The sequence below is a fragment of the Cervus elaphus genome, chromosome 16 (genome assembly GCF_910594005.1).
Source record: "Cervus elaphus chromosome 16, mCerEla1.1, whole genome shotgun sequence".
NCBI classification, from domain to species: Eukaryota; Metazoa; Chordata; class Mammalia; order Artiodactyla; family Cervidae; genus Cervus; species Cervus elaphus.
In genome coordinates this window covers 39,547,956-39,571,817 of record NC_057830.1, presented here as the reverse complement: position 1 = coordinate 39,571,817, position 23,862 = coordinate 39,547,956, and positions in this window count along the sequence as shown.

Genomic DNA, 23,862 nt, shown 5'->3' with positions numbered 1-23,862 from the left:
TTGCCCAATAGGAAATCAGAGTATTTGGTGTTAAAAGCTCTCCACTTATTCCGCTATTTTCCTCTGTTTTCTTTCATGGAATGGACTTATTTGAGAGTATGTAAGTGACTGGAAAGTGAAAAGTGGAAGAGTTAGTTGCTCAGGTGTCCGACTCTTTGCGACCCCATGGACTTTAGCTCACCAGTCTCCTCTGTCCATGGAATTCTCCAGGCAAGAATGCTGGAGGGGATTGCCATACCCTTCTCCAGGGGATCTTCCTCACCCAGGTCTCGAACCCATGTCTCTAACACTGCAGGCAGATTCTTTACCTGTCTGAGCCATCAGGGAAGCCCATGTAAGTGACTGGACTTATTATCTAATCTGGATAGAAGGAAGAGAATTGGCCTTCTTTGTTCAGGGCAGTGCTGGCTCATGAGACATGGAAGATTTCATGTCTCTTCCCTCAGGTCATGAGGACATGTTGTTGCAGCTGCATTTGTTAACCTGTATGGTCATCCTCAAGGATATAGCCACACATCTACCACCATTGTGTATGGTATATCTTAGAAAGTGAATTGTTTAAGAACACTCTAAAGACATAGATGATATTTTTATTTCTTTGTATTACAAAAACTGGAAAATAGAGATAAATAACAACTCCAATACTTTGGCCACCTCATGCGAAGAGTTGACTCGTTGGAAAAGACCCTGATGCTGGGAGGAATAGGGGGTCGACAGAGGATGAGATGGCTGGATGGCATCACTGACTCGATGGGCATGAGTTTGAGTAAACTCCGGGAGTTTGTGATGGACAGGGAGGCCTGGCATGCTGCGATTCATGGGGTCACAAAGAGTTGGACACGACTGAGCGACTGAACTGAACTGAACTGAACAAGTCATTTTATTTCACAATTAATTTCCCGCTTTTATGTATTTCCTTCCTTTTTTCCCCTTATACATGTTTTTCATATAACTGCAGTCACAGTTAATGTAACTACACAATGTAGTTAATGTGACTATAGAATAGTAAACTTTCAGTCCTTCTGATTTGTGGGATTTTCCCACCCACAACACCAAGAAATTCTTCAACACCAGCTGGGTGGTCAATTCTGACACTATCTACCCTGAGATAGCATCAGATTCCACAGGTTAAGGGCTCATTCCCACAAGACTGCCCTCCGCTTTGGATGCCAATCACAAGTTCAGGCTGTTACCTGTGTTTCTGACAGACTGGCTATAGATCAGAGGTTCCCATGACCCTCTCCTTGGGTTCAACTGATTTGCCAGAGCAGCTCACAGAACTCAGGAGGATAGTTTACTCACTGTTGGGGGAAACATATTGACTGAAATCACCCACTCTGGCTAGGCACTATTTGTGTGAATAATTTTATGACAGGAAGTCCTGGTATAGGAACATGGACTAAAAAGCCACCAAATGGAAGAATTTGGAAAAGGTTAAAAGGAGATGCCACGGGTCCTACCACCTCCCAGTATCCTTGCTGGCATCCATCTTGACTGAGCAATGTGTGGGCCAAGCCAGAAAGGGCCTTGAGTCTGAGTGATTGGCCAGAGACAACCTGGAAATGAATCCCATCACCATAAAACCTATGACTGCAAGCCACAAGGCAGAGCAATCCTCCTGGATTCCTTCTGCTGCTCTCTGCCCAGGTGCCCCTTCCCAATAAAGTCTCTTGCTTTGTCAACACATGCATCCCCTTGGATAATTCATTTCCATATGTTAGACAAAAACCCACACTCAGGCTGTGGAAGGGGTCTCCCTTTCTGCACCATCTCTAGATTACCAGTTTATGACAAAAGATATTAAGGGATAAGAATCAACAGCCAGATAAAGAGACACTTATGAAGATCCTGGAACAAAGGAGCTTCTGTCTTTCTCCATGGGGTTTGGGGATGCAACACGGTGGCATTTGAACATACTCTGGTTCACCAACCTGGAAACTCTTTGTACCCATCTTTTTAGGTTTTTAATGGAGGCCTCATTACACAGACTTGATTGATTAAAATCACTGGCCATTGGTTCAAAGTGCAGCCCCTCTGCCCTGCCTGGAGATGAGAGGATGGGATTGAAATTCCCAAGCTTGCATTCATGCTTGGTTCCCCTGGCAACCAGTCATCCAAACCCCATCTTTAGGGGATTTATTTTTCTCTTTGAATTTTTGATGTGGACCATTTTAAAAGTTTTTGTTGAATTTGTTACAACATTGCTTCTGTTTTATGGTTTTGGATTTTTTTCTTTTGGCCACAAGTCATGTGGGTTGTTGGCTCCTCCCCGACCAGGGATTGAACCAGCATCCCCTGCATTGAAGGTGAAGTTGTAGTCATTGGACCACCAGGTAAGTCCCTGACAGATTTCTAAAAGTCATCTCATTAACATAAGCTCAGTTGTGGTTGAAAAGTCCTTGCTATGAATAACAAGACACATCACCGACTCAATGGACATGGGTTTGGGTGGATTCTGGGAGTTGGTGATGGACAGGGAGGCCTGGTGTGCTGCAATTCATGGGGTTGCAAAGAGTCAGAAACGACTGAGCAACTGTACTGAACTGAACTTAGCTGTTGCTTCCTGACCTGCATACAAGTTTCTCAAGAGGCAGGTCAGGTGGTCTGGTGTTCTCATCTCTTTCAGAATTTTCCACAGTTTCTTGTGATCCACACAGTCAAAGGCTTTGGCATAGTCAATAAAACAGAAATAGATGTTTTTCTGAAACTCTTTTGCTTTTTTGATGATCCAGTGGATGTTGGCAATTTGATCTCTGGTTTCTCTGCCTTTTCTAAAACCAGCTTGAACATCTGGAAGTTCACAGTTCACGTATTGCTGAAGCCTGACTTGGAGAATTTTGAGCATTACTTTACTAACGTGTGAGATGAGTGCAATTGTGCTAAGCTTGGAATTATATTCCTAGTTTATACTTTATAAACTTTTATTTAAAAATTAAATTAAAAAAGTAAAATAGGAACTTTCCTGGAGGTCCAGTGGTTAGACTTGGCCTTCTAATGCAGGGGTTTCAGTTTAAATCCCTGCTTGGGGAGCTAAGATTCCACATGCCCTGTGCCCAAAAAAACCAAAACATAAAGCAGAAGCAGAATTCAATAAAGACCTCAAAAATTGTCCATATTAAACAATGAAATAAAAAAGTAAACTTACAACCTCTTAAAATATATTTATTATAAGTTGCAATATCACACACACACATAGTTAATGTTAAGAAAGCAGAGTCCAGTTTGTCATGGCAGGCAAGAAGGTACTGGGCAACTATCTGACCTCCACTCTCAATATGTATTCACAGTGGGGCCAGAGGCTTCAGGGGATTTGACCCAAAGGTATTTGTTTGTTTCAAAGTCATATTTTCTGATGGCAGTTAGGGGAGATATTAGAAAGGGTTAACAGATGGTTTGCAGTTAGTTCCTTCAGGAACCCTGCTGACTTTTGTACAGTAAAATAATACAGTTCTAATTTGGGAGAGAATTTTGCTACTGTGACACTAATACAGCCCCAGGCTATTAGAGGATTAGATGAGCGCAAAGCTTTATGAGCCATCAGCTGTGGCACTGGAGGGTGATTCAGCATGTCGGTTGCTGGGAGCAGAGCTGTTAATTGGAATGGGAGAGAGAGGAGCCCTGGTTTGGCAGATCAGGTTTAAATGGGTGGATTGTATGACGGGAGAGTTTTTCTGTTCTCTTTTGGCTTTGGTTCAGTGCCTATAACCAGACTGTCCTGCTCCCAGCTGGCCATTACTTGTATTGAAATGCCTTTTTTTTTTTTTTTTTTTTTGTCAGTTTGTAGCTCCAGATTTCATAAGGGCTTGGGTAAGTGTGAGGGGCAATATAGCCGACTTTCACCATCTGACTCTGATTTCTCTGGAACTGTATTTTACTTTCCAGCTCATTTCATTCTGCTATCAGCATTGTCCTACGCTTCTTCATCCTAACAATAGAGCAGGCGTTGCAGCAAGTTTATTTTCAGTACAGTTCAATTCAGCAAGTGTTTATTCGATTCCTAATTAGGTGATAGGGCTTCCCTGGTGGCTCAGATGGTAAAGAATCTGCCTGCAGTGTGGGAGACCTGGGTTCAATCCCTGGATTGGGAAAATCCCCTGGGGGAGGGCATGTCAACCCACTCCAGTATTCATGCCTGGAGAATTCCCATGGACAAAGGAGCATGGCGAGTTATAGTCCATAGGGTCACAAAGAGTTAGACACGACTGAGTGACTAATACTAACTAACTAACTATCTAATTAGGCGGTAGGAACAGAGGATATGGTGGCCGAAGACCTGAATTTAGGAACTACTTTTACTACTTACGTAACTTGTAAGTTTGATTAGGTTCTGTTTGTTTATTTTTATTTTTATTTCTACAGCCTTGAGAGACTGACCTAAGAAAACATTGCTATGATTTATGTCAGAGAATGTTTTACATATGTTCTCTTCTAGGAGTTTTATGGTGTCATTTTTTTTTTTTTTTGTCATGTAGCACGTGGGATCTTAGTTCCCCACCTAGGGATAGAACCTGTACTCCCTGCCTTGGAAGCACAGAGTCTTAACCGTTGGACTGCCAGGGAAGTTCCAGTATCATGTCTTATGTTTAGGGTTTTAAGCCACTTTAAGTTTATTTTTGTGTGTGGCATGAGAGTGTTTTCTAACTTCATTGATTTACACGCAGCGGCCAGCTTCCCTAACACCACTTGCTGAAGAGACTGCATATTCTTGCTTCCTTTGTCAAATAATGATTGATTGTAGGCATGTGGGTTTATTTCTGGGCTCTCCAGTCTGTTCCATTGATTCATATGTCTATTCTGTGCCAATATCATGCTGTTTTGGGCTTCCCTTGTGGCTCAGCTGGTAAAGAATCTGCCTGCAATGGGGGAGACCTGGGTTCAATCCCTGGGTTGCGAAGATTCCCTGGAGAAAGGAAAGGCTATCCACTCCAGTGTTCTGGCCTGGAGAAGCCCATGGACTGTATAGACTATGGGGTTGCAAAGAGTTGGACACGACTGAGCAACTTTCACATCACATCACATCATTATGCTGTTTTGATTACTGTAGCTTTGTAGTATTGTAAAGTCTGGGAGAATTATGCCTTCAGTTTTGTTCTTTTTTCTCATGATTGCTTTATCAATTCTGGATCTTTTGTGGTTCCATATAAATTTCAGTATTATTTTGTACATTTCTTTGAAAAATGTCATGGGTAAATTGATAGGAATTGCATTAAATCTCTAGATTGCTTTGGGTAGTATGGCCATTTTAGCAATATTAATTCTTCCAAACCCAAGAACATGGGATATTTTTTCATTTTTTTTTTTTGAGTAATCTTCGATTTCCTTGATCAATGTTCTATAGGAAATCTTTGATTTCCTTGATCAGTGTTTTCAGCATATAACTCTTTCATCTCCTTGGTCAGGTTTATTCCTGAGTATTTTATTTTTTGATGCAGTTTTAAAAGAATTTTTAAAAACTTCTTCTTTCTGATATTTGACTGTTAGTTTTGAGAAATACAACAGATTTCTATATGTAGTAACTCATTCTTCTGATGGCTAATTCTTACATTTGTTACCGTTGCTGATTTTTCCATTTTTGACAAAACCCCTATTGACTTCTTATAAAGCTAGGGCTTCTCTGGTGGCTCAGATGGTAGACAATCTTCCTGTAGTGCCGGAGGCCTGGGTTCAATCCCTGACTTGGGAAGATCCTCTGGAGAAGGCCATGGCAACCCACTCTAGTGTTCTTGTCTGAAGAATTCCGTGGACGGATGAGCCTGGCAGGGCTGTAGTCCATGGGACCACAAAGAGTCAGACCTGACTGAGCACATGCACGCGCACACATACACACACACACACACACACACTCTCTCACACACACACACACACACACACTCACACACTCACACACACTCACACTCACACACACACACACACACTCACACACACACACAGCTCCATCAGGACTGAAACCAGAGGCACAGCAGCTACAAGGCACAGGCCTGTTTCAGTAGAAAACAGTATTACAGGAAGTTTACTAAGTATTTGTCCTACTGCAATGAAGACGTCTTATGATGTAAGCACCCCCAGAGCCCCCTTTGGTTCCAGTGTACACACTCATTCAGGACAACACACTGTGGACAGGTCCTCAACCAATTATGTGCTGCCCATCATGTCCTTCCTGACCTGCTTCAAGGACCCAGATGACCCTCTCATCCCCCATGCAGCCTTCCTGACTTGCACTTCACTTTCCATTTCTCTTTCTGGTTCTGACTAACCAGGGTGCTGATCCCTGGGCTTCCCTGAAGCATTCTGTCACCTTGCTGTCTAGTGTGATGTATTCACCATTTCTGTGTTTAGCACTTTTGCCCCACACTAATGGTGGGTACTTTTGGGTGATGGTGGAGCTGAATTCCATTTGTCTATATCCCCCTTTTCTGTCCAGAGTGTCTTCTTACACATACAGACACACACACTCACAAAAACTCTCCCATTGCCTCAACCAGCAGTTATCAAATTATGAACAAATAATGACTGAGGGGACTATTAATATCATATGTATACAGTTCTTTGTAAAAAAAAAAAAACATTTTCACATGATTTGTGCATCAATTTTCATGACAACTGGGGAGGAGGATGTGTTTTATCTTTCTTTTTTTTTTAAAAAAGAAGATTTTGGTTTTAATGTGGACCGTTTTAAAAGTCTTTGTTGAGTTTGTTACGATATTGCTCATGTTTTTGCTTTTTGGCTGTGAAGCAGGTACGATCTCAGCTCCCTGACCAGGGACAGACCCTGCATCCTCTGCACTGGAAGGTGATGTCTTAACCTCTGACCTGCCGGGAAAGTCCCTGCTTTACCGTCTGATAACTGAAAACATGGCGGTTCAGAGAGGTGAGATATCATACAGGACTGGCAGCCAGACTTTTCTTTTTGACAGTCAAATACTCTTTATTTTGGACACAAATATTCATAGCAGTTTTATCTGTAATAGGCCCAAACTGGAAACAACCAAGCTATCTAACCTTCTGAAGATGAGTGGATAAGCAAACAGTGGTAAATCCATACAATAGAGTAGTACCCTGCTATGAAAAGAAACAAATGGCTGATGCATACAACATGGATAAATCACAAAATAACCATACAGAACATGAAAAATCAGACAAAAATAGAGTGCATCCTGTAGGGTTCTACTTATGTAAAACTCTAGGAAATGCGTAAAGAATTCACCTGTCAATGCAGGAGACACAGGTTTGATCCCTGGGTTGTCGGGAAGATACTCCAGAGAAAGGAATGGCAACACACTCCAGTATTCTTGCCTGGGAAACCCATGGACAGAGGAGGTTGGTGGGCTGCTACCGTGCATGAGGTGGCAAGAGTCAGAAACGACTTAGTAACTAAACCACCACCACACCGCTACCTGGGAAATGCAAACAAACATATAGTAACAGCAGATCCTGTGGCTGCTTGAGGACGGGAGTGAATGAGAATCAGACACTTTTTGCCACACACTACAGCCCACTCTCTCAGGAAAGGAGGGCTGGCAGACCCTCATCTCCATCGGCTCACAGAGGGGCAGCTCATGCCTGGCAACACACAAGTAGGTAAGCAGAGCTGTGGCCTGACGAAGCTGGCAGGGTCCAGGTGTCCGGTCTCCCAGGCTCCTTGGACCCCACTTCCTCTCAGACGAATGCGGGATTGTTTTGTCATAAAAATACAAGTGCAGCCATAAAACATGTCTTTGTGGGGAAAAAAGTTCCCAGGCCTAGGAATGTGTGTGTGTAAATGTGAGACAAGCTAAGACAGGTGTCCCTAACCCTCCCCCAAACCCAGGGGCCAGGGTGGCCAGGTGTGAGCTCCTCGCTAACCTATGACATGAGGGGAACCCTGAAATGCCAGTGGCATTTGATACCCTCTGTATCGGGCTTAGAACAGTTTCCCAAAACCTTTGCATTCCCTGAGTCAAGAGCTCTATTTTTTTTTTTTTTCAAAAACATGTGTATTTCAGCAGAAATTTAATCCCTAGGGTTCCAACTCCTTCACACTTACATCAGTTAAAATGGCATTTCTGACGAGACATGTGATCCTCCAGGAGCCTTGGGAGACTAAGCTCAGCTTGGTAGCCCTTCTTGTTTCTTGACCTTAAACCAAAAAAGAGGAAGTCACGTTTCACTTTCCAGATGATCTTGACAAAGTCTTCCCTTCAGATTGGCCTGGACTGAATCCCTTGCTCTCATGGATTCTTTTGGCCACGTTGTCCTATTGCTTTGCCTGATGGAAGCAGCTGTCAGACCCCGGGCTGTGGCCAGCAGGCTGTGTCCCTGAGTTCCAGCCCCCCAAGCTCCTCCACAGAGCTGACTGGAATTGGGCTGGGGCTCTATAGGATGTCAGGCATGTTGCAGTTCTGGAAGGCTCCTGGACATTCTCTTTCACTTCCTTGTTTCCCCCTTATAGAAATGAAGAAACTCATGCCCAGGGAGTAAGAACTTTTCTAGGATCAAGCCAATAATGAATAGAGAGTCCCATATTTTTAAGGACTGAAACTGCCTGTGTGTTTGTGCTCCGTCGTGTCCGACTTTTTGCAGCCCCATGGACTGTAGCCCATCAGGCTCCTCTGTCCACTAGATTTCCCAGGCAAGAATACTGGAGTGCATTGCCATTTCCTCCTCCAGGGGATCTTCCTGATGAAACTGCGTGACATCATGCTAAATGTTATACATTGTCTGTTTTATTTATTTTGTCCAGTAATTCAAGACCATGTCATTGTTAGCTCCATTATACAGATGGGAGAAAAGAGGCAGTTTGTCGAAGGTCACAGTGCTTCTGTGGCACGAGGAAAATTGGAAACATGTGCCCATGTTTGTGTGTTTTTCTTAACAAATGTGATAATTGGTTCCAGCAGGACTTAGGGGTGTGAGGAGAGACAAGAACCCAAGGCTCTCAACACCTGTCCTCTAATGTCTTTCTTGATTTTGACCTCCAGAATATCTGTTTATTAATTTTTGTTGGAGTATATTACCTCACCATGTTGTGATAGTTTCTGTTGTACAACAAAGTGAATCAGCTATACGTTTACGTATAAATTCTCTTTTTAAGATTTCCTTCCCATTTAGATCACCAACCTTCAGAATATTTTATATAACTACTGTGTGCTAGGTTGCTTCAGTCATATCTGACTGCAACCCTGTGGTCTGTAACCTGCCAGGCTCTTCTGTCCATGGGATTCTCCAGACAGGAATACGGGACTGGGTTGCCATGCCCTCCTCCAGAGGATCTTCCTGACCCGGGGATCCAACCGGTGTCTCTTATGTCTCCTTCACGGGCAGGTGGATTCTTTACCACCAGCGCCACCTAGGAAGCCCATGTAACCTCTAGACTTTGGTATATATGTCTAGTTCCTAAAAGGTTGAATCTATTTTTGCCTATTTTGGTGTTCTGAGAACTAATACCAAGTGATGCTGTTGATTCAGCTTCCCATGCAGTTGCTTTCTTTCTAACCCAGTCTAACCCCTCTATATCTTTTCTGTTTGTATTAATAACTTCCATCTCTTGTTGGTATCCACTTCTCCGTTCCTTTTAGAAAGTTTCCAGAAAGGATCTACTCTTGGTAATTGGTCGCTCAGTGTGAGCTTCAGCCAATCAGGACCTCTGATTGGGGTATTTGTGGTATCTGTGTTATCTCTGAAGGTGGAAAGGAGAGACTTCAAGAAAGAAGGATAAAAGCAAGGGAACTCCACTCACTGGGATGTTATTTTGTGCCATATATTGTGCTAGATTCTATTATATAACTTTACTTATAAAATACTTCTCTTCTTCCTCCCCCTTTTTACATTTAAGGACACTAAAGCTTAGAGATGTTAAATAATTTGTCCCCGGTCCTCAAGTCGTGACTTCTATCTGCAGGATTCTTTCCACTGTACCATCAGCTAGAAGGAGAGGATTTTGAGGGTGATCAGGTCAGGAGGGAGGGGCTTCTCTGTGTCCTTGGATCAGTTGTGAGACGCTGACCTCTACTGGAGCACAGAGCATTTGAACACGAAAAGGGAGAAATTATTTTCTTAGCCACAAGAGATCTTTTCTCACATTTTGGAGAGGAATCTATTTAACACAGGTATGCCAGATGCCTTCTGCTTATGAAATACTGGCCTAAATGGAAAGGTAAAGCAAATATAAATCAATGGGCATGTGTATGTAACAGTAGGAACACAATGTAAGTGTCCTACACTGGATGTGGCCAGCTTCACCAGGGGCCTATTTCCAAATAGCAAAAGACAACATTCTCTTCCTGAGAGACTGGAGGACTTTGGTCTAAACAAGGAACAGCCCTTCTTTAGGTATATCCTCCTCATCATGCTCCATGTTTTATAATATGCACATCTCCATTCTGTGTCATTATTTTTGTCCCCTTGCTCACTTTTTTTTTTTTTTTTTTATGCAACATTGGTTCTTTAAACAACCACATTCTCTGAGAGTCACATAAAATGGGTTTGAGACACAGAGAACTAACTCTTATGAATGTTTTAATTCCTTATCTGTCATTCTTATCAGTGGCCTTCTCTCCTGTCTCTGGTTACCTTTTTCACTTAGCTGGCCAACTGAAAATTAGATGAAGGATGGAAATAAGTTGGCAGATTGCCTCTAGCAGCTAGACAAGGGTTCTTTCTTTCTGTGGCTTAGTTTCACAAAGGGTTTTGTAGGCATTAGAAGTTTTGATACCAAGCAGCATGGTCTAAAGACTGTAACCCGGGAGGATAAATGAAGAAGTCAGGGTTGTTGGCTTATGCTGCCAATTTTTGATGTGATGAAGTCACTTGTATCTTTTTTTAAAAAAATTGATGTATAGTTGATTTATAACGTGTTAGTTTCAGGTGTATGGCAAAGTGATTCAGTTATCTCTTTTTTCAGATTCCCTTTCATTATAGGTCGTTACAAGATATTAAATATGATTCCCTGTGCTATATGGTAGGTCCTTGTTGCTCATCTCTTTTGTATATAGCAGTGTGTATCTGTTAATCCTGGTCTCCTAATTTATCCCCTTCCCACCTTTCCCTTTTGGTAACCATAAGTTTGTTTTTTATGTCTATGAGTCTGTAGACAATTAAACCTCTTGTTGTCCCTTTCTCGCACTTGAAAAAATTATTTGGAATTATAATTGATGATAATGATTATTTTGCTTTTTATTTGGACGTAAGTACAGGCTAACCAAGAATGTTCTTCCTGCAGTTGTATGGCATACAGCCTGGATGGCATCATTCAGCAGCTCATGATTTTGTACAAAATCACTCTGCATACAAAAGAAGCAGTTCTCTATCATGTCTAAAGTTTGTTGTACTTGTCTTATTACAAAAGTATTTCTTGCAGTAAATCTGAAAAGTACAGATAAGCAACAAATCTATTCTTGTTGTTTTGTCGCTAGGTCATGTTCTGCTCTTTTGCATCCTCATGGACTGTACCCCACCAGGCTCCTCTGTCCATGGGATTTCCAGGGCAAGAATACTGGAGTGGGCTGCCATTTCCTTCTCCAGGGCATCATCCCAACTCAAGAAACTCTCCCCAGTCTCCTGTGTCAGCGGAGGAGCTACCAGGGAAGCCTCTAAGCAACAAATGTTGTTCAGTCGCTCAGTCATGTCCAACTCTTTGCAACCCCATGGACTGCAGCCCACCAGGCTTCCCTATCCTTCACTATCTCCCGGAGTTTGCTCAAATTCATGTCCATTGAGTCGGTGATGCTCTCTAACCACCTCATCTTCTGCCACCCGCTTTTGTCGTCAATCTTTCTTTGCATCAGGGTCTTTTCCAATGAGTTGGCTGTTTGCAACAGGTGGCCAAAGTATTGGATCTTCAGCTTCAGCATCAGTCCTTCCCATGAATATTCAGGGTTGATTTCTTTTAGGATTGACTGATTTGATCTTCTTGCAGTCAAAGAGGCTCTCAAGAGTCTTCTCTAGCACTTCTTTTTTTTTTTTTCTTAAATAAATGCATATAAATCACTTGAATCTTGGCACCCAAAGACATCCACTAATAACATTTTATATTATTTTTTATTCTTTAAAGTGTATCTTTTAACATAAGCAGTATTATGCTATTCACAATATTCTTTGAATTCCCTTTTCTTTCAGCAGTATATAAGATTATCATTCCATGTCACAAAAATCTTCTAGAATATTGTATTTCATGGTTCTATAGTATATGGTTCATATAGATATAATTTATTTAATTATTTTTTAGACATTTAATTTATATACAGCATTTTGTAATTTTAAACAGCTGTGCTTTAAACATCTTTGCTGCTACGTCTTTGTGAACATTTGTACTCTATTCTTTAGATAAAAATCTAAGAGTATAAAAAACTTAAGGGTTTTTATATTTTCCTACCTGATCCCAAGAAAGTTATATCGGTGTATACTTTTACCCATCAAATCATACTTGGGAAAATAGTAGGTGATGGATTATTTTAAAATTTTGCCAATTTGATAGATTAAAAGTGTGTCACATATGTATGTCAATTTCTTTATTACTGACATTGAGTTGTTTTAGGATTTTTACAATATACTTACTGATTTTTTAACCTATAAAAGCTTTTTATTTTAATTTGTGTATATTTACATTAAGAAATATAAAAAGCATGGTTCTGAAGATAAACTGATTGGGGCCCAACCAAGCTCTGTCTTTGCTGGTCATGCTTAGAAAGACCTACATCCAATATTCTATTAATATTAATTATTGTTGTTGTTCAGTTGCTCAGTTGTGTCCACGTCTTTGTGACCCTGTGGACTGCAGCATGCCAGGCTTCCCTGTTGTTCACCATCTCCCAGAGTTTGCTCAAACTCATATCCGTTGAGTTGGTGATGCCATCCAACCATCTCATCTGTTGACCACTTCTTCCCCTGCCTTCAGTCCTTCCCAGCATCAGGGTCTTTCCAGTGAGCCAGCTCTTCTCATCAGATGGCCAAAGTATTGGAGCTTCAGCATCAGTCCTTCCAATGAGTATTCAGGGTTGATTTCCTTTAGGATTGACTGGTTTGATCTCCTTGCAGTCCAAGGGAATCTCAAGAGTTTTCTCCAGCACCACAGTTCAAAAGCATCAATTCTTTAGCACTCAGCTTTCTTTATAGTCCAACTCTTACATCTGTACATGACTATGTGTATGTGTCTCTATCTACATCACAATTTCTAAAAGTAATAAAATGCTTGGGGGAAGTAGCCCTGAAAACTCTGGGGAGAGTTTTCCAGAAGATTGAAAGGGAAGTCCTAAGTAGAGTTTCCTAAAGTGTTTCGTGGGAAGCGATCTTGGAAAAAACATTCCCTGGCCAAATTAATTTGGAGTGATGTGCTCCAGCCTCTTCTTGGAAAATTGTTATGCCCATTAAAGGCTCTGGAACTTTCTGCAGGAAAAATGAAACAAAACAAAATACAACATTTTGTCTCAATTCTTTTAACTCAGAATTTCAAAACATATCTGACTTGAGACTATTTTGTGTCTTAACATTCCAGCAAACCAATATTTTTTGAAACCCACTTTAGGGCACCCCTAAGAGAGTTATACAAAAACTCTTTGGAAGCCTGTGGGTCTCAGAAAAAGCCTTCTGGAGCCTGAAACAGCCAATGATGTTTCTTCTTTCCTCTGTTGGTGTCCAGCTGAACATCAACTAAAGTGAATATTAGAGCTTGCCTCGAAGAGGAAAAGAAGTCCAAAACCCACACAACTAGGGGTAGGAGGAGGAATACCTTCATGAGGAAAGGTCAGACTTAAAGCCTGTTAGCAAGAGTTGTTGTTTAGTCTGTCAGTCGTGTCCAACTCTGCAGTCCCATGGACTGTAGCCCGCCAGGCTCCACTGTCCATGGGATTCTCCAGGCAAGAATACTGGAGTGGGTTGCCATTTCCTTCTCCAGGGGATCTTCGCAACCCAGGGACCGAACCTGGGTCTCCTGCATTGGCAGGGGTTCCTGTGCGTTACTATAGCAGGAAGGGTCTTGCTGAGGAGACTTCTGAGTCATAGCCCAGGAGCCTGGCTGCAGTTGCTTACCTGGCCAGGAGGGGGCGCCGTCTCCTCTGCAGGAAGCCCCAGGGAGGGAGCATCTGCATGTACCGGGTCCATCCCGAGTGTGCAGCACCATTCTAGCTTCCCCGGCGTGGCCCCCAGAAGACAGCCTCACTCTTACCTTACACAGTTAACAATCGAAACTGAGGAAATGAGCGTATAGGTATAAGGTGTCAGAAAAAATCAGATGAGGATATTGTACTTTGTCCTGGGATTTAGACGTTAAGATGTTTAAGATATTTAGAGAAATGAGCTGGGCGTGTCTAGGAAAGACTCTCCCAGGCTGTGGCAAGTAGAGCCAGAGGAGTGGATAGAATATAAAGAGAAAAACAGACATTATATGTTAACTCGCGTATACAGAATTTAGGAAAATGGTGCTGATGAGCCTGCTTGTAGGGCAGGAATAAAGATGCAGATGTGGAGAATGGGCCTGTGGGCACAGGGTGGGAGGGAGAGGGTGGATGAACTGAGAGCGTAGCATTGTCATATACACACTGCCTTGTGTAAAATAGAGAGCTAGTGCGAAGCTGCCGTGTGGCGCAGGGAGCCCAGCACTGGTGCTCTGTGGTGACGGGGGGTGGGCTGGGGCATTGTAGGGGAGTAGGAGGGTGGAAGGGAGGCTCAGAGAGAAAGGATGTATGTGTGCATATGGCTACTAAAGTGATGCTCAAAATTCTCCAAGCCAGGCTACAGCAATACGTGAACCGTGAACTTCCAGATGTTCAAGCTGGTTTTAGAAAAAGCAGAGGAACCAGAGATCAAGTTGCCAACATCTGCTGGATCATCAAAAAAGCAAAAGATTCCAGAAAGACATCTATTTCTGCTTTATTGACTGTGCCAAAGCCTTTGACTGTGTGGATCGCAATAAACTGTGGAAAATTCTGAAAGAGATGGGAATACCAGACCACCTGACCTGCCTCTTAAGAAACCTGTATGCAGGTCAGGAAGCAACAGTTAGAACTGGACATGGAACAACAGACTGGTTCCAAATAGGAAAAGGAGTGCATCAAGGCTGTATATTGTCACCCTGCTTATTTAACTTATATGCAACGTACATCATGAGAAACACTGGGCTGGAAGAAGCACAAGCTGGAATCAAGATTGCCAGGAGAAATATCAATAACCTCAGATATGCAGATGACACCACCGTTATGGCAGAAAGTGAAGGGGAACTAAAGAGCCTCTTGATGAAAGTGAAAGAGAAGAGTGAAAAAGTTGGCTTAAAGATCAACATTCAGAAAACTAAGATCATGGCATCCGGTCCCCTCACTTCATGGGAAATAGATGGGGAAACAGTGGCTGACTTTTTTTCTGGGCTCCAAAATCACTGCAGATGGTAATTGCAGCCATGAAATTAAAAGACGTTTACTCTTTGGAAGGAAAGTTATGACCAACGTAGACAGCATATTAAAAAGCAGAGACATTACTTTGCCAACAAAGTTCCATCTAGTCAAGTCTATGTTTTTTCCAGTAGTCATGTATGGATGTGAGAGTTGGACTATAAAGAAAGCTGAGCACCGAAGAATTGATACTTTTGAACTGTGGTTTTGGAGAAGACTCTTGAGAGTCCCTTGGACTGCAAGGAGATCCAACCAGTCCATCCTAAAGGAGCTCAGTCCTGGGTTTTCATTGGAAGGACTGATGTTGAAGCTGAAACTCCAATACTTTGGCCACCTGATGCAAAGAGCTGACTCATTTGAAAAGAGCCTGATGCTGGAAAAGATTGAGGGCAGGAGGAGAAGGGGATGACAGAGGATGAGATGGCTGGATGGCATCACGGACTCAATGGACATGAGTTTGGGTAGACTCTGGGAGTTGGTGATGGACAGGGAAGCCTGGCATGCTGCAGTTCATGGGGTCGCAAAGAGTCGGACATGACTGAGCGACTGAACTGAACTGAACTGATGGCTGATTCACTTTGTTGTATATCAGAAACTAAATCATTGTAAAGCAATTAGATTGTTGCTGTTCAGCCACTAAATTCTGTCCAACTCTTTACAAACCCATGGACTGCAGCACCCCAGGCTTCCTTGTGCTTCATTACCTCCCGAATTTGCTCAGAGTCATGTCCATTGAGTTGGTGATGCCCTCTAACCGTCTCATCCTCTGCCACCCCCTTCCCCTTCTGCCTTCATCTTCCTCAGCATCAGGGTCTTTTCCTAAGAATTTGAAAAGATGGAGATGAGAGGGGAGGACAATCATGCAGGGGAAAGGACTGGAAGAAGCATGTGATTGGGGCAGGGTTATGAAGTCCCGAAGGGAAGCCCCAGGCAACTCTGAAAGATGCTACACTCAACACAGTTTTTCAGTTAGATTCTAGGAGTGGCTCGAGGTCTGGAGGTCACTTCCTCCATGCCTTCTTCCCTGGCCACCCTAGTCTCTTCTCTGCTGGGGCAGTTGGAGTTGAGTACCTGGTCTGCTGTTCATGCTTCTGCTTGCTTTTATGTCCTGTGAGTGTATCTTGTTTCCTCATTACTCCCATGAGCTCTTTGAAGGCATGAGCACAATGGTCGTATTCTCTGCTTCCCCTTTTCCCTCCTACCCCTCAGCCCAAAGCATGTCACACAACGCTCAGGATAGATCATGCAGTCCGTAAGTGTCTGTGGATGGATCCGCTGGATTCTGAATGAAACCCGTTGCTTCCATGCACATCTATGAGTTCATTACATCATCACTGAGAGCATCCATTGCATTGTGGGTTGGACTGGGCAAGGAGGAGTTTCCCACACTCCAAGGTGGTTAGAGAACCTCATCTAAAATCTCTCTTTTAAGGCCAGAGAGGCTTTTGCTGGTTCAATTCAGTGTAACGGTAAGTATTTGCTGAAAGAAAAGGAAGTGAAGGTGAAGTCGCTCAGTCATGTCCAACTCTTTGCGACCCCATGGACTGTAGCCTACCAGGCCCTTCCATCCATGGGATTTTCCAGGCAAGAATACTGGAGTGGGTTGACATTGCCTTCTCCAGGAGATCATCCCAACCCAGGGATTGAACCCGGGTCTCCCACATTGAAGGCAGATGTTTTACCATCTGAGCCACCAGGGAAGTCCAGTATTTGCTGAGTCCTAGCCAAAGCATCCAAAACAACGGAGCGACTAGGCACAGCACAGCCTCAGTCTAACTTGGTGTCTCTGTGTGTGTTTGTGTAGTGGTGGGAGTGGAAGGGGAAGAAGGTCCAAAGATGATGAGGATGTCGACCTACCCTCAAGAGGCTTACACTCAGGTAAGAAGAACCAGTGGGAGCACCATCATCTAGGAGGGAATTGCTAGCCAGCCTTTAGGGGTGTAGGGTAGGCGGGGTTCATGCAGTTACATGTGAATGGTTACTTATTGTTCAAGAAAGATGAGTTGGGGGTCTCTTCTGTTGCTTTCTGCAGAACCTCTTTTCTCATTGATGCTGACTGGCCTGCCAGCCTCCAGGCCTCATCCCTCTCCCTGCCAACCATCCCCCCGGCCCACCCAAGCCCTGGGGCAGCAACAGGTGGGTGCTGCAGCTGCTTGTCAATTTCAGAGTAACCCCTGTACCTCCCGGCACAGTCCACCAGAGGGTGCAAAACAAATTAAACACCTGTCATCAACGTGGTCTGTTCCGCTGATCTAGCCCCAAACTGGACAGCTGAGGACTTGGCTTCCGGGAAATTTCCACTTCTGAGTTCAGCCAGAAGGGTGTGAAAATGAGATCTGAATAGAAACTTTGGAGTAGATTTAGGGATTAAAACCGTGCCTGTGTGCCCACTTGTGTTTGTCTGTGTATGTAAAGAGGTCTTCTCAGAGGCAGAAAGGAGCCACTTGCCAACCTGTGGAATCTGGGAGGACTTCTTGCCCTCACTCCCCAAATTCTTCCACCTCCCAGCTCCAGGCTAATCTTTCATGCCACAGAATCCTAAAGGTGTTCAGGCGTTAATACTCTAGGGAGTAGCAACAATGCCTTATATTTGTTTAGAGCCTTGCCTGCTTCCCTGATGGCTCAAGTGGTAAAGAATCCACATGCCAATGGAGGAGACACAGAAGACATGGGTTTGATCCCTGGGTCGGGAAGATCCTCTGGAAGAGAAAATGGCAACCCAGTCTAGTATTCTTGCCTGGAGAATCCCATGGACAGTGGAACCTGGTGGGTTACAGTCCATGGGGTCGCAAAGAGTTGGACACAACTGAGCATACATACAGACACGTGTATTTTCACACCTACGATTTCATTAGACCTTTTCAACAACCCCATAAAGCTGGTGATGTTGTTATAGTTGTTTTATGGATAAGGAAACCGAGAATAGAGTCCTGAGGTTATGCACTCGGTCAATGATAGAGCTGCTGGATCAAATAGACATCTTCGAGGGCAGAACCTCTTACACTTTTTCATTCCACTGGCCTGAATTCTCTCTTTGAATGATTCAAATTCAATTTTTTAAAAACATAGTTGGTTAGAGGGAGAAAGAAGAGAAGAGTGGAGGGAGGTGAGCTCTTGACAGAGGAGAGACAGGGCAGTGTAAGGGAAGTTTGGGGACCCAGAGACAAGAAGTGCTTCTTGGGCCAATTTTGTGTGTGTGTGTGTGTGGTGGTGGGGGGTGGGTGAGTGGGTGGTTGTGGGTGTGTGTCTCTGTGTGTGTGGGGGTGTGTGTGTGAGAAAGAGAGAGAGAGCACCATATTCACTTGTATATATATGATCCCAGAGTAAGCATCACCTCATAGAGAACCCTCTTTAGTCAGCTTGGTTGCCTTGGACTTCTGCTGCTGCTGTGAAATAGATGAGAAAATCAAGTTCTTAAAAAAAAAAAAAGACAACAAGGAGATCAAACCAGTTAATCCTAAAGGAAACCAAGCCTGATTATTCATTGGAAGGACTGATGCTGAAGCTGAAGCTCTTAATACTTTGGCCACCTGATGTGAAGAACTGACTCATTAGAAAGGACTGGGATGCTGGGAGACACTGAGGGCAGGAGGAGAAGGGGGCGACAGAGGATGAGGTGGTTGGATGGCATCATTGACTCGGTGGACGTGAGTTTAAGCAAACTCCAAGAGATAGTGAAGGACAGGGAAGCCTGGCATGCTGCAGTTCAAGGGGTCACAAAGAGTTGGGCACAGCTGAGTGGCTGAAAAACAAAACTATTTCCCTGTAAAGTCAAGTTTGCACCAATACCCCAATACAGCAGTCTATGCCAGGCTGATGCTGTTTCCTTTCCTGTCCTCCCCTCTGAACTTCCCATGCAGCTCCTCTTCTGGGGTTCACTAGGCAGCCTGCCGAGCCTACATCGTCACACTTGCACCTCTCCTTCTTGCCTTCCTCGCTCCCCTGACAGAACCTGTGAGACTGTGGTGTGCATGATCCTGAGGAGTCTTGTGGAAATTGAAGACCTGAAGTCTTGAAGACCTGACCCACAGCAGTGCCTAAAACCTTCATATTGCTTTATTTTAAATTGTGAATAACACTTTGAATAAAATAGAATTTTAACTTCTGTGTTGCTTAGAAGAAGCAGCCCGTTATATCATTAGCATTCACTAGTGTATTTAGTCGGCTTCTGTGGTGGCTCAGTAATAAAGAATCCACATCCTATAGCAGAAGGTGCAGGAGACACGAGTTCGATCCCTAGGCCAGGACGATCCCATGGAGGAGGACATGGCAACCCACTCCAGCGTTCTTGCCTGGAGAAGCCCATGGACAGAGGAGCCTGGCGGGCTACAGTCCATAGGGTGTCAAAGAGTCTGACATGACTGGGCAACTGAGTATGATCATAAATGTATTTAGCGCAGATGGTTCTCAAGGATCTGTGGTCACTTGACAGGCTCTGAGGGCTGTGGCCGTCTCACCAGACTGTCAGCCCATGGAGTCAGCTTTGTAGCCTTCCCTTAGAAATGTTTTCTTTCAGGCGGTCGCATCTAACCACACAAAGTCATTCCTGTCTTCTCTCTTCTTTACAACTCGTGTCCTTGGTCTAGTGACGATTCCCAGGGCATCTAACCAGATTATTGTAATAATCTCCTGATTACTCATTTCACCTCCAGCTTCCTTGTACTTGGGGCTTCCCTAGTAGCTCAGAGGGTAAAACATCTTCCTGTAATGCAGGAGACCAGGGTTCGATCCCTGGTTAGGGAAGACCCCCCTGGAGAAGGAAATGGCAACCCACTCCAGTACTCTTGCCTGGAAAATCCCATGGATGGAGGAGCCTGGTAGGCTACAGTCCATGGGGTCTCAAAGAGTCGGACACAACCGAGTGACTTCACTTTCACTTTCCTTGTACTTTGATCCTGGAGGGAACTGCTGGAAGACATTTATAAAACTCAGGTGGATTGCTTTGCTTTTCTTTTTGAAAATCTTAAATAGCTCCACTGTTTCTTTTTTTTTTAACAATTTTTTTTGAAATATAATTCACATACTATAAAATTCGCCTACTGTAACCGCATGATTCAATGCAATTAACTGCATGACTCAGTAGTTTTTAGTATATTCACAGACTTGTGTAGCCATCACTACTCTTTGGGCTGAATCGTGTGCCTGTAAAACTCATGTGTTGAAATACTAACCCCAGTACCTCAGAATGTGACTGTATTTGGAGATATGGCCTTTAAAAGTTAAGTAGGATAAAAGGAGTTTGTGTGGATGAGTCCTAATCCAGTATGGCTTGTGTCTTTATAAGAGGAGGAAATGGAATCACCAACAACTCACAGACTGAGGGGCTAACACATGAGGACCCAGAAGTTGAAGAGGAAGGCTTCAGAAGAAACCAAACCTGCTGACACCTTGATCTTGGACTTCTGGCCTCTAGACTGCGAGAAAATAGTTTTCTGTTGCTTGGGCCACCCTGTCTGTGTGTTTTGCTTTTGTCTGTTTTCCCCGTGTTCTTCCCTGCTGGCTCAGATGGCAAAGAATCTGCCTGCAATGCGAGAGACCTGGTTCGATCCCTCAGTCAGGAAGATCCCATGGAGAAGGGAATGGCAGCCCACTCCAGTATTCTTGCTTGGAGAACCCCATGGACAGAGGAGCCTGGTGGGCTATAGAACATGGGGTCGGAAATTGGAGATGACTAAAAGACTAACACATACATTTTCTCTATAATTTTTCTATTCTCTACTTTATTTGTTTTCACTCTTACATGATTTCTTTTTGCTTTGAGGATAGTTTACCCCTATTTTTTCATTTCTTATGTCAAAGGTTAAACTAATGAGTGGAACTCTTTCTTTTAAAAAATGCGTGTATTTACAAAAATTTTCTTCTAAGTACTGCTTCAGTTATATCCCTGAAGTTTTGGGATGTTGTTTTTGTTTTCATTTGTCTCAGAGTATTTTGTTTCCCTTTGATTTTTCCCTTAACTCATTTAAGAGTGTGTTATTTAATAACCATATATTCGTACAATTCCCAAATTCCCTGTTACTTTTTTCTCATTTCATTCCATTGTGGTCAGAGAATGTGCTTTGTATGATTTCAATAGTTTTAAGTTTGTTGCAGCTTGTTTTATAAACTATCTTATGTTCTATTCTGGAGAATATTCTGTATGTGCTTAAGAGGAATGTGTTGGGAGATGTGTTCTAAAGTTGCCTTTTAGGTCTAGTCAGTTTATGGTGTGTCCGCATTTCCTACACTCCTGTTGATCTTCTGTGCAGTTGTTTTAACTATTATGCAAAGTAGGATATTAAAGTCTCTAGTTGTTCTTGTTGAATTGCATATGTCTCCTTTAATTCTATTTTTGCTTCATGTATTTTGAGGACTCTGTTGTTAGATGAGCATATGTTTATAATTATGACATCTTTCTGATAGCTTGAGTCTTTTAAAATTGTACAATAACCCTCTTTATTTCTAGTAACTTTTTTGTTTTAAAGTCCACTTTGTCTCTGAGGTGCTATGTCTTATAGACGCAGTATAGGCCATCTAGCTTTCTTAGAGTTGCAATTTGCATGGTATATTTTTTCTATCCCTTTTCTTCAAACTATATATATATTTGAATCTAAAAGAGTTCTCCTCTAAACAGCATATAGTTGGCTCTTGTCTTCTTATCCATTCTACCAATATTTGCCTTTTAATTGTATTAGTTTATTCATGCTTGATGTTCTTATTGACATAGTTTGATTTATGTTTGCTGTTTTGCTTTTGTTTCCAACATCTGTGTATTTGCACTGAATGGATATTTTCCAGTGTAATTTTGTAATAATATTAATAATTTTTAAAACTGTATTTTTGATCTATCTTCCTAGTGGCTACTCTCGGGCTTACAGTATATATGTTAATTTAACAGAAAATACATGCCTACAGGTAAGAATCAGATTTAGTCTAACATAATTACAATGAAATAGAGAAAATTTACTCACATGTGCTCTATTTCCCCTTCTCACATTTTAACTATTATTTTTATACATATCACATATGTATGTTATAAACCTGACTATACCTTATTGATAGTATTACTTTGCATATTTTAGTCTATGAGCTTAGAGAGAAGAGTAAATACATATTTATAGTTTTTCCTTTTCATTTACCTTCTTATTTACCATTTTTGGCTTTAAAAATTTCTTCTTGCAGATTTGAGTTGCCCTCTTATGTCATTTCCTCACCTGAGTATAGCTTTATGTAAATATTTGTCAAATATGTTACATTTCTATATTTTGTAGGCTCAACAGTAAATTTTATATATATGTGTATGTATATATATAATTCTATGCAATAGCTTTTACAATCAACTCTGAGGAGAAATAAAGGAAATATTCCTGTCTTTTATAATTAAGTAGACGATAACCTATGCTGACCCCCTTTGTTCCTGTGGGTGTGAATCTGTTTGGTGTCACTTCTTTTCTGCTTAAAGACCTGTCTTTGTATTTTTTGAAAGATTGGTCTACTAACAATGAATTCTCTGTTTTTAATATCTTGGAATGTCTTTATTTTGCCTTAATTTTTGAAAGATAGTTTTGCAATGTGTAGTATTTTGATTGCCTTTTTTAAACCAGCACTTTGCACATGTCATCCCACTGACTTGTGGCCTCCTTTGTTATTTTATGAGAAGTCAACTGCAAATCTTACTGAGATTTCCTTCTGTATATTATGTTGAATCACTATTGTATTGGTCCTTTCAAGATTGTCTCTGTCTTTCAACATTTGATTATGATGTGTTTCGGTACAGATCTCATCGCATCTGCTCTATGTTGAGGTTTTGAGCTTCTTGGATGTGTAGATTAATATTCTTCATCTGACTTATAAAATTTGCACCAGTTATTGCTTTAATATTTTATTATTTGCTTGTTTTTGGCCGTGCCGGGTCTTTTGTTTCTGTGTGTGGGCTTTCTCTAGTTGTGGCGCGTGGGGCTTCTCATCAGGTGGCTTCTCTTGTTGCGAGCACAGGCTGTAGGCACTGGCTTCAGTGGTTGCAGTGTGTGAGCTCTAGGGCGCTCAGGCCTCAGTAGTTTCATCTCACAGTGTCCAGAGAGCAGGGTCAGTAGCTGTGGAGCATGGGCTTAGTTGCTCCATGGCATGTGGAATCTTTCCAAACTAGGGATCAAACCCATGTTCCTTGCATTGGCGGGCAGATTCTTTATCCTCTCTGTCACCAGGGAAGTCTGCTTTAGATTTTTTTTTTATGCTCCCCCCTCTCTCTCCCCTCCCTTTCTAATCCTTCCATTTAGTGTGTATTTGAGTGCTTACATGCTATCTTGTATTTGTCAGAGGTCTTCATTTTACTTTATTCTTTTCTATTTCAGTTTTCAGATTGCATGATCTCCGTTAATCTATTTTAAAGGCATCTGATTCTTCCTTCTACCAGCTTGTATCTACTGTATAGCTTCTCTAGTAAAATTTTCATTTCTATTATTGTACTTTTCAAGTCTATAGAGTTTCCACTGAGTTATTTAAAAAATAACCTTTATCTCACTTTGAT